Genomic DNA, 12,191 nt, shown 5'->3' on the forward strand with positions numbered 1-12,191 from the left:
ATTCAATGAGTCTGCGGGATGAGTGAGATCATTCATAGGAAGTCATCATCGGTTCAGATCAGCTCCACTGGGAATGACAGAGAAGGAAGTAGTAGTGAATAAAACGTCCAAGCTAAATCCCTCCAAACAATGAGCTGAAATCCAGAGCTGAAAGTGTATTTCTAGTTCATGGCAGGCTGAATCAATTTGGCATATTGGCTATATTTCACAATCCACATACCCAAATGTGAAAAGAAAATATTCTCTAATTGAACCATTTTCTTCTCAACCTTCCACTCCAACTGTGGCAGGATAGTAGGCAAGAAAAGAAAACTCAGCCACTTGAAGGTTTCCCTGAAGGTTTCCAGTCGTTTCAGCCCTCCTCTCTTCCTTAAGCCACATCTACGTTCTTGTGGGGCAGGGTGATGTCAGAGATGGGGGTCGAGCCTCTACGTCATTTGGGAAGGTGTTTCCCGTTCCCACCAACTTTTGACCATAGTGGCATCTCTGGTGAGGGCCACTGCATGGTTTTGCTCTGATAATCAGCCTCTGTCCCCTTTGGTATCTGTTGAGACAGCTGGGTCCTTCACTGGCCATGGGCTTGCAGAATCTACAGGCTACTTCCAATAGCCAAGACCTTAAGACACCCCAATTTGCACGTGCACATACACCATGCACACACACATCAAGCACACACACATATGTATCCCCTTTGGTGTTGGTCCAAGGAGAGGGGCAAGGGGGCAGGGCCTGGACTCCCTTCCATACATTCTTCCTGCCTCCATCTGGTCATCTACCATCATCTCTTTCCATGACTAAGAGGAGTGGCCTTTGGCTAAATATTCTGTTCAAACTATTGCTTATGCTAGGACTTGGGCCTTTGTAACCTCAAAATCCAGAATTGAATATTACTGTATTATTTCTTTTTGTATTTTAACTTGGGGCTTCTTTCTTTTGAGATAAGGAGCCAAGCTGTGGTTTTCTTGAGGATGTGTTTTATTTTCAGAGGGGCACCACCAAGATGATGTAAATAAGGGGAACGTTAATGTGCACGCATGCACGCAGGTGTTCACACACACACACACACACACACAACCACTCTAAACTTCATATATCAGTCCTCGCCATTGGCAAAAGGTTGCACCACAAGGCTCAGATGTGCCAGTGAGGCAGTGCTGAATATTCCTTTATTTCCAAATAAAGAAGTCAAGGGCCAGAGGATCAGGCTCTGTACCCAGCAGACCTGGAGGTGGAAAAGATGGCTCTGCAGCATGGTGGCCCACCAGCAGTGGAAAGAGCCACAAAGGTGGCTGTGTTGCAATGAGCACCATTTAGAAGAACATGAGCTTAGGAGCAGACGGCAGGTCTGCGAGCACATTTCTGAGAAGAAGCTGTGCTTGCAAGATTGTGACAGCTTCTTCCCCCTCCTTCCCAGCAGTGAAAACAATTATTCTTCACATTAGTCTCCCTCAGTTCAGACCCTCATCCATCTCTATCCAAATGGCCTGAGATGAACAATCCAAAGAGCTTCTTTAAAAGCCTCCATCAGCACAAACGTGCCAACGCCAGGAATGGCGTCTTCTCCTACTTGGAGGTCAGGCCTTCCCGTCTGCAGAATTATGGCCTCCCCCGGGCTGGCCTGAGCTGTGGCCTTTGCCCATGGCCATGGCTGTGCATGAGACCTTCCCGTCCCCTCTGAGTCTTTTCCCAAGTCAGCTCGCATCCCTTCAAGGTTGCTAATGGCCGCCCTTTATTCACTCCGGCAGCACGTTTAGTCTCCTCAGAGCTGGCGCCTTGACCTTTCTCTGTCTTTATTGTCCTGTCAAATGGTTTTGGTGGAGCAAAGTACAATTTACTCAAATCACTGTAGAAAGGAATCAGAAAAGCATCTGTAAAGTTGGTTGACTAATTGTGCTTCTTCCTTTCTATTCTATGAGCAGCTGAAGTGAAGCTGTGTGTGTGTGAGGGAGGAGGGGTGCGAATCTCAGGCCCACCCTCCTGTTACCATGTCTTGCAGGTGGGCAAGGTAATGATGGTAACCAATGACCTGCAAGTAAGATGGCGCAGGATAACTGCCCCTGTGAGCTTCCTGGAGTCTAAATCTTATCCTAACCCAACTGGGACTGTATTCTAACAGGTTTTGAATGTCTTGTCAAAAAAAAAAAAAAAAATCTATCTATAATGTCATTTGTATTTATACTGAAATAATTAAAAATAACATTGCTGGGTTTAAAGTTGTCAAACAGGGAATGTCGAGGGCTGCAACATGGGCATGTTCACTTCTTGGTGGCTGCTGTAACAAATTATCACAAACCTAGTGGCTTAAAACAATAGAGATGTGTTCTTTTTTTTATTTTTATTTTATTTTTTTAATTTTTTAAAACCAGAACATTTATTGCACGACTAATCGCTGACATTCTTAAGATGAACTAGATGCTGCAACAGCTGCCCTCTTGGGTTTAGGTGTTGTTCCTTCACGGAATCCATGCCTGAATCTGCGGTATACAATTTTTAGGTGCCTCATTCGACCAGTTCCGGTGGTATTTCGTCTTTTAGCCTTGGCACTCCAGTTATACTTTCTCTTGCGCTTGGCAGGGCAGCCACATTTGCCACAGGTCGACTTCTGAAGGTGGTAGGCCTTAGAGCCACAGCGGCGGCACAATGTGTGCGTCTTATTGCGACACTTTCCAAATGATGACGTTCCCTTCGTCATATGGCTTCTGCCGAGATGTGTTCTTTTATAGCTCTGGAGGCCAGAGGTCCAAAATGAGTGGTACATGGCTACAATTAAATTACTGGCAGGTCTTGTTCCTTCTAGAAACTCCAGAGGAAAATTGATTCTGGTTCCTTCTAGAAACTCCAGAGGAGAATCCATCCTGTAGCCTCTCTGGTGGCTGATGACATTTCTTGGCTGATAGTGTCCTCACTCCAGTCTTTGCCTCTGTTGTCGCATTGCCTTCTCCTCCTCTGTAGTCAGTCAAATCTTCCTCTGCTTCACTCACAAAGACACTTGTGATCACATTTAGGGCCCAAGTGGATAACCCAGGGTAACCTTCCCATCCTCATATCCTTACCTTAATCACATTTACAAAGTCTGTTTTGCCATATCTGCTAACATCCACAGGTTCCTGGGATTAGGACATGAATATTTGTCCTAATATTCCATCTGTCATAGTGAGGGGCCAGTTTCAGCTTGGACTCTATTCAGAAAGTCATGCTTCCTGCCAAAGGGAGTGGAAGACACATGTGCCCTTTGTCTCGGCACCCAGAGAATACTAAAATGGTCAAAGTGCCAGTAGACAGGGGACATAGCTGTAGGGTCACCCAAGTGCACCACAACCATTCCCTGGGTTAGCAGTAATATAAACAGCCAGTATTTTGCAGAACATTTTGGAGAGAAAAGTAGTGGTCGCCAAAACAGCTGACATTCCCAGTCTAAGTGATGAGGAATTTTAAGACTGTACAGACACTGATGGGTTGCCCACCCTAAAGCCATTTCCACTTATCTTGCTAACATAATCTTGATTTTCCCAAGTTACAGTGTGCTCAGCCCAGGAAACAACTCCTTTGGATCATACTTTGAATAGAGAGGGTCTAGACTGATCCCATTCCCCCTTGCCAGAAGATTCACTGGTCTAGGGTAAGCATGTGGCTCAGTCTCAGCTCATGAAAGCTGAGAGAGGATATGCTGAAGGGCAGGTGGGCTTCTGAAGATTTCCCTTCCTGATGAAACACAAGAGGGTTTTAAAGAGAAAGCAAGATCGCCCCTTCCCTGCCTTCTTGCTTTGCACAGTCATGTGAGGAGGTAAGGCCCGGAGCCATGGTGGCCATCTTGTGACTGAGATGGACACATTGGTGGATAAAAGCCAATCCACTGAGGGTGAGAAGCAGAGCAGGGAAACACCTTTGAAACATCAAAACAATCTCAGGACTGCCCACTGCCATACTGTCTTGTTAAGTGAACTATAAATTCCTTATGGCTCATTCCACTACTACTCAAATTGTCTGTTATTTGTAGCTCAATGTACCCTAAGTGATGAAACAAACATAAGGTCCTCAGAAGGAACCAACAAAACAGGGACAAGGCACAGAAAACTGGAGTTCAGATGCAGCCTCCTGGATACCAAAGACCCACCCATTCTTCCCAGCGAAGAGGAACCTTACATTGCTGTCCGAACCCCAGTGCATGGCAGTGTATCACTAAGCATCTTCCTGAGGAGTTACTATATGGCGATGTGCCTAGAGCACTCACTCTTGAGTTTGTAACAGAATCTTAAGAATCCTTTAATCATCTTCAAATGTCACAAACTCAACATTCCCTTCAAGTGCCATGATACCTGAATTGGGTAGATGCTATCGATAATAGTTAGGACTCTGATGCTTACACTGAACTACTACACTAGGTAAGTCTCATTTCCTCAGCCCCTCCAGTTAGAGATACTCCGGCGTGTCCTTTTTGGGATACTTATTTCAGGCTGGTTATATCAGGTCTCCTGCACGTACCTTCCAAATCAGAGGGATGTCCCTCAGCTCCACGCATCACAGCAATCAACCACACGATTAATTAATCTTGAGTGTAACTTAAGCTACTTTAAAGCAAATTCCAGGCAAACAGACATAAAATACCTATCTTTCTTGCTGAATTGCTTGTTTCAATTCCCTCATTGATATCAGACTTAATTATGCAATATCTTAGAAATACACAAACATCTGCGATTTTATTTCAGAGCGTATTTGAAAGACAAAGATTTCAATGCCCTGTGTGGTTTCAGGCACATGATGGATCTTACTGAGGCTGAGGTGGGGGGAAAAAAGAAGAAGAAATAAACCAAGCTCCCTTATTCAGGTGAAATAGAATTCAAGCTATGTCAAAAAATCTAAGGAGGACGACACTGACTCATTTCACAATGTAGATTCTAGGTCCTATACTGATTTTTCTTTTAAGGAATGCACCTTTAAAAAGTCACCTCCTCTGTTGGGACATGGTTAAAGTATGTCTGTACCACTGATTAGCTACATAACTTTTAATCTAGGAGGTTACTAATTTGTCTGACAACTCCCTGACCATCCGACTCTGTCCTTCTTTTTTCTGAGTCAGCACACTCACTCTTAGAGAAGCCTGCATCTTGCAGAGCTGTCACTTCTATCAAACACAATGCCCTCAGGGTTTATGCTCATCATTAAAGAAAAAAAAAAACTTGTTAGAGTATTAGCCAGACCCAGTGCAGCGCCGTTAAATTAATTTTAGAAATGTATCTAGGTCAGACATCTATCTGCATGTTGCATACAAACACACCAGCTAGTTACTTAGTATTTGCATGTTTCTAGGCTGTTAGGGCCATGCTTGATGGAGAATTACCCTTTATTTTGGTCCCAGATGGAAAAATGGTTGTTCCTGTTCAATATAACCATAAAATAATTGTAGTATTTCTTCTGAAAGTTGGCCACCGCAAAATATTTCCAATAATCTTTTTAGAAGACTGTTTCTACAGGGCATCAACATTCCTGTCTCTGTTAACTGGCAATTTTTATACAGAATCGTTTGATGCCCAAATAATTTATGAATCCTCCACATCTCATTTTATCTTCTGTGTGGAAAGAATGTGTTTCATAAAATCCCTTTAGAGGTAACGAAGTTTCAACACAAAGCTGAGATGATGAAGTTACAATATATAGTCCTTTGTCTACCCAAATTGAGCTTCACTGAGAAATAAGAATTTAGTATTTTGGTGCTGGTGGATAAAGAATATTTAAAGTATGTATGATGCAGAGGATCTGTATGAGAAAAGATAAAATCTCTGAGAAGAGTCTTCAATACCCATGTTCTTTCAATATGCTAGGATGCCAACCCAAGCATAACCAAAGGAGACCAAAAATATTACAGAAGGAAACCTTTTGACCTTGCACATCACATTCCTAGGATGACTCGTGTGCCATTTTAAGAACATGTATTTCTTGTGGAATTGAATGAAGCTGACAGGTCCTCACAGTCTTCTCAGAGCTATTTCATAAAAGCCATGGCAATGCAGGTAAGCACAATAGCATTATCACCAGCTGAGAATTCAGACAGAATCTGCCAGTATGTCCTGAAAAAGGCCCTTGTTAGACAAATGAGGAAACCAAGGTTGGGACAAAAAAAAAAAAAAAGTAACCTACCTAGTCCCACAAGCATGCTTTATCTGAAAAGTGCTGTGTGTGAATTCCTGTTAGTATGCAATCTGTATAAAGAAGACCTCCATGCTTAGATAGTGTTTATGATAGCAACACTAGAGTTCTAGGAAGGAATGTTAATGCCTTTCATAACAACTTGTACTGTGAGTTGATACATATACTATCTAGTACATGTATATGTACAACTTGACCCGATACATATACTATCTAGAGGACACATGATAACTGGTGCTTTGTTTCTCCAAAGCTTAAGAGTCGGGGAAAAGCTGGGTAAATGACAGCAGAAGACACGGTCCACTGCTCAGTAAGCCCAAGGAGTGGGAGAAGGGAGGTGTGCTTAACACTATCCAAGGTAAGTACTAACGAAGCACAAGTGTCACTAGATTGGACTATTGTGCTGATGACTTTTTGCACTGGACTGAAACAAGCATTGCAACTACAGCCTAGAGATCTGAAAATCCCAGCGACGTGGAATACGGACGAAATGATGGCATCAAGATGTAATAGCAAGTCACTTTTGATTAGATCACTAGCACTTTGGTGACCCAATGATGTGACATGATTAGGTCTGAAGCCAGCCCAGGAACACGCACAGTGATGACTGTGTGATTCATCAGGCTGACTCATGGGCATGGTGGGTCACGGGCAACTGAAAGTCTAAGACTTCCTGAAGCTGGAGAGAGCTAGAGCTCCTTTACCTTCACATGGGAGACGGAGGACAACTTGAAAAATGAAGGGTGCCCATTAGAAAAGGGAGACTATGTCTTGGATTAAAAAGGTTTCTGTCATTGGAAAATATGATAAAGGAATGGTGGTCAGAGTTTCTGACATCATTTTTTCTGACACTGTATGAAGGTTGTGTGTTAATCACAGCAGGTTTGGGGGAAGCAGCACATGGTGGATTTTTCCCCTGTCTGCACTTGCTAGCCATGTGAGCTTAGACAGGTCAATGCTCTAAGCCTCAGTATAATGGGGACTCTAATATTCTTCTTTTACTGGTTGTGGGAGGATTAAATAACATGGCACGGTGTGTAGCCCATAGTAGGTGCTACCAAATACTCGAACTTTCAGAAGATGCATTTCACTACAGGGTCATCTTTTGACTTGATTGCATGTCTACTAATTAATTCTATGTCCACTAATGAATTTTAAGGGCAAATGTAAATGCAATTAAATAATCAATGAAACCAGTATGAGGACCTTCTCACTTCTTACTCTCGTAAAACTACCTTACGAGAGTCAGAAAAAAATAAACCAGCATTGACAGAACAAAAACGAGTCATAATTGAATGTATCACACTGTGCATGAAGATTATACAACTGAGAGGCATACTGGGCCAATTCACAGCCACCAAGGAAATTATGCCACACGTCAGGGAAAGCCCCAGCAGAGGAGGTCAGCGTGGGCAGCAAGGGGGCACGTGCCCCAGACAGAGGCTTGATGTGAATGGCCTTCTCCCTGAAGCTCCATGAGCAATTTAGCAACTCCGTGAAGAATAGTTCCAAGGAAAACCGACTGCGTCCTTAAATAGAGCTCCCCAAACTTGTCTGTTAAGAATCAATTGCAGCCTTATTTAAAATACTCATGTCCAACAGAACACCAGATCATTCTTATTAACAGCAGGGCTGAGAAATGTCTCCCTCGTCTAGCTTTTCACAAGTCAGTTTGGTGCTAGCATTGCCCATTTGCACAGGTGTACCACGACACTATTTCCATTTAAAAGTTTGTTTTCAGGTGTTTGTTATTCCAGCAAAGCCCTCCAAGGAGCACTCCATGAATTAAAATACAGACAATAATGTCATCTCACTTACCCAACTCCACCACTTAGCCCCTGCCCAGAAATTCACCCTGGAGGCCACTTCAGAGACATACGAGGACTGCCTACTTTCTGGCAGAGACCCTGTGGAAAATATGCTGAAATATATGAGGAAGGCAGATTCTTTGCTCAGTGCTGCATTTAAACCACGCCCGCCTTATTTTTGATTTGTTTCTAACAGTTCTCACATGGCGATCCTCGAGTTCCAGCATTACTTGAGAATTTGTTGGAAATAAACATTCTGGCCCAACCCCAGACCTACTGAATGAGAAACTCTGGGAGTGGGCCCCAGCAATCTGTTTTAGCACACCTTCAGAAGATTCTAACGTACTCTCAAGTTTGAGAGCTACTGGTTAAAAAACAGACAAACAGGCTGGGCATGGTGGCTCATGCCTATAATCCTAGCACTTTGGGAGGCCGAGGCAAGCAGATCATTTGAGGTCAGGAGTTCGAGACCAGCCTGGTCAACATGGTTTCACTGTCTCCACTAAGAAAAAAAAAAAAAAAAAAAATTAGCTGGGGGTGGTGGCAGGTGCCTGTAATCCCAGCTACTGGGTAGGCTGAGGCAGGAGAATCGCTTGAACCTGGGAGGTGGAGGTTGCAGTGAGCCGAGACCGCACCATTGCACCCCAACCTGGGCAACAGAGCAAGACTCTGACTCAAAACAAAAACAAAAAACAGACAAACAAAAAAGCAGGCCATTTCCCCGCTTATTTCAATACAGCGACCCACTAAGTTTGTAACTAGTTAGGCCTCCCAAACATTTGTTGAGATTTTTCTACATTCAGTTAGAGGAAGGTAAAAAAATAAACATCATTTTCACATGATTGGCATTCTGTAAAGTAGCTATGATTCGAAAACATCAGAGTGAGACAAAAGCTGATCATTAGAAAAGAAAAGCAGTTATTCTAATTTCACCACTTTGAGTATACTTTCGTAAGGGCAAAGTCACCTGGTGAAGTCATTTTTCACACAAACTAGGATCTAATCAGGCTGCAATGCCTCTTCAAGGCGCAACGGCTGCAGAACTTATGAATGTTTGTGTACATTGTAGGGTTTGATTTTAGCTGCTCAAAATATGAACAGCCACTCAGTGACAGTTGTCCAAGGGATAAAAAGAATGTTTTAAATGTAATGCTTATTTGTAATGTATCCTCCAGCATTCTTTTTCTACATATATATACACGTATACTCTTACATACATGTTTCCTACTTTTCCTAGTGTATATAACAATTAGGAGGATTAAGATGTATGTATAAACATATTCTATATACAGAGAGAAATAAAGGTTGAATGTAAGCAGGCTTTAAATGGGAGAAATTGAAGTCCATTACATTTACACACAAATATATAAGGAAAAAGTGTACTATGGAATACAACATACTCTATTTCTTAAGTCTCGCATCGGTTTAGAAAACTCAAAAGAACACAGTTAAATGAACAGGAATTGAAGGCGCATGATGGATGCATCCCTCATAGCATTTAAATCTCTTCCACTTGATTAAAAATTCCTAGTTCCTCTTCACTGAATTGTTTAGAGTTTTTGAGAAGCCTCTGCCCTGATTAAAACAAATTAGCATCAAAGATCCCCTGTTGAATGAGAAATCATTAATTGAGAAACATGCAATGCTCCTTAATTACCTTTAGAACAGTGAGAGAACAAATAATCTCAGGTTCCAGAGGGCCCTGCCTGCTCTGCACCGTGGACTCATTTTGTGTAGCTGCTGGAATAAAACTCCAGCAGCAAACACTATTGGGGAATATCAATGCAAGCTTTAGTAAACACACTGTAGATTGTTTATCTAAAAGAAAAATATCTATCTAGGTAATGACTAACCGGAAGACAGGAAAACGTTTCAGTCTGTTATTTCGACGAGAGCTTTAGAAGTGTTTTACATATGCCAGTATTGATTGAGAAAGAATGTGAGCTGCTCTTTCTGATACAAATTTTAATGCTTTGTGTAAAACACTTCATTTATGCAATTACCTGATAAGATTTCAGATTCTTAGGTACAGATGTGTAAACTTTATCATTTAACAGTGGAACGGAAAGCTCCAAAGTGTTAAACTGTACAAAATCCAGCTACAGATGGAAAATCAAATTATGATAGGGCACCATATTTCTTCCTTCCTTTATATACCAATACAATGATTATGATAGCTTAGGTAGGTCAGTGATAAATGATGCATCCCTCCACCTTTAAAATCTGGTAAACCTTTCAGAAGACCCCATGGGAACGTCAATAGAAAATCAAATTGTTACAGATATTATGACAAGGTAAAGAAGGTTGCTGAATGCTTGTACACACAGTGCCATATGGAGAGGCCTCTGACAAGAGGGGCATGGCACTGGGTGTGAGGCTCTGAAGATTCTAGAAGCACATTCCTCCCAAGCACCCTGGCAGATAGCAATGTTATCATTTTTCTACATGGGGTAAATAAAGCATAGTAAAATATAATTATTCAGCTGAGGGTAGAATTTTGGTTTTATTCTAGTTTTCCCAGGCCTCTGTTTTAACCACTAGATCATGCTTCCTCAGCAGTCTTTGAAAAAATTGACAGAATTGATTTAACTATCTCTATTTTTTGGATATTTTGGTTCACCATACAGTTTACAGACTGATTCAGATAAAATAAAGCACAAAACTTCCCAAACAATGTTGCCATAGAAGATCTATATTAATGTGATTAAGACCCAATTTGGGGAATTTGCATTTAATTTTTAGTGGCATGAAGTGACATATTTTACAAGTTGAGTTACACTTTTTACCAACAGTCTTAGTAGATTTCAAACTTTGTAGAGATTATTAATCACTATTCTTTGTCTTGCATCCCACCAAGACAATAAACTTGATGTTGCTACAATCTTTGCTAATATCTCAAATAGTCCCTTAGTGCCTACATTATAAGGGCAATTATCAAGACTCCATCAAGAATATGTACACAAAGTAATTTGCACCAAAAAAGAGAATGTTATTAACTGTCTTAATGCAGTAAAGAGGACTATAAACATGGTCGTAATATTTTGAAACAGTAGGGAAATTGTTTTTTCTCAAAGGGTTCCCAGGAAGGTATATGCTTTTTGGGATATCCACAATAATGATCAATCCAGTAATGTGCAAAATGAAAATGGTTCAGATATATTATCACTTATAAGAATTACTAAAAAAAAGGCCATCACATAACTGTCTTCTAGACATTGCACATAAAAAGAAAAATCATTTAATTTAAACATTGCACATTATGTGTGAAAACACAACCAAGGCATCCTTCTACGTCGTTACAAATTTCTGGTTTGTAAAGCTCATCACAGACACAGCCTCCTGAGAAACTATTCTGTAGTCCTCCCTTCTAGAAAGGCTGCTTCAGTTAACAGCCTGCACTGCTAGAGTTTTGGTTTGGTTTTGTTTTTGGCTTTGGAAGGTCAAATTGGAGCTGTCACTTCAGAAATCAACAATGAGTGAACACTGGATTCTCAGAGTTTTTTCCCTCTTCTGATTAGTTCGTCTGCCCCTAAATGTTTGGGGAGATCATATTATTTTATCCTTACATGGAAACAAGTTTCAAAGGAACTTGGAGATCTGACTCTCAGAAGGGAATAGTCTTGATAAGTAGCATATCCTGTTTGCCATTATCTATTTGTGTTGCAAGGTAATTCATTTCAGGTTGAAATCAAATTGCTTTAAGCTGAGCTGGTGTTTTTATTGCTGTCCTTCCAGTCGGCCTTCCCTTTTAAGTGCCATCGTATTTCAAACAAGCTGATCTAAAGGAAAAGGTTACTGCTGCCAACGTGCATTGTAACAAGGGAATGAAGATGTGCAAGACCTATTTGATGTTATTTATTTATATTTGAAACATTGGTAGAGGTATGAGAGAACTAGTCTGCCACCGGGGGAATGAGCTGACTAGTTGGTGAAGGGTTAGGAGAGGTGTGTGAAGATGAGAAAGAACATCGAGCACAATTTGTTAGTATTTACTATAAAACTGTCATTTAAAGTTGAGGAAGGTAATATTTAAAATATGTAACAGACATTGTAAAAATCTTGAAAAACACAACTCTAAATCACCAGGCAACACATACCATTGGTTCCAATTGCAATTGAATTATTTGGGAACTTTGGCACATATATGCACTTTAGTGGTACTGCCACAAAAAAAAAAAAAAAAAAACGGGAAAAAAATCAACGCTCATGATTCACTGAATTTAAGTGTGTGGACCTTTT

The 12,191-nt window shown here is 41.2% G+C and overlaps 1 pseudogene across 1 annotated transcript; it reads right to left on the reverse strand.

The window, feature by feature from the left end:
* Window positions 1–2,351: 2,351 nt before the first annotated feature.
* Window positions 2,352–2,692, reverse strand: LOC105554591 (annotated as a pseudogene). The gene has a single exon (XR_001008352.1). The product of XR_001008352.1 is annotated as a 60S ribosomal protein L37 pseudogene (transcript).
* Between the last annotated feature and the right edge of the window lie 9,499 nt (window positions 2,693–12,191).

This window comes from Mandrillus leucophaeus, unplaced genomic scaffold (genome assembly GCF_000951045.1).
Source record: "Mandrillus leucophaeus isolate KB7577 unplaced genomic scaffold, Mleu.le_1.0 Scaffold65, whole genome shotgun sequence".
NCBI classification, from domain to species: Eukaryota; Metazoa; Chordata; class Mammalia; order Primates; family Cercopithecidae; genus Mandrillus; species Mandrillus leucophaeus.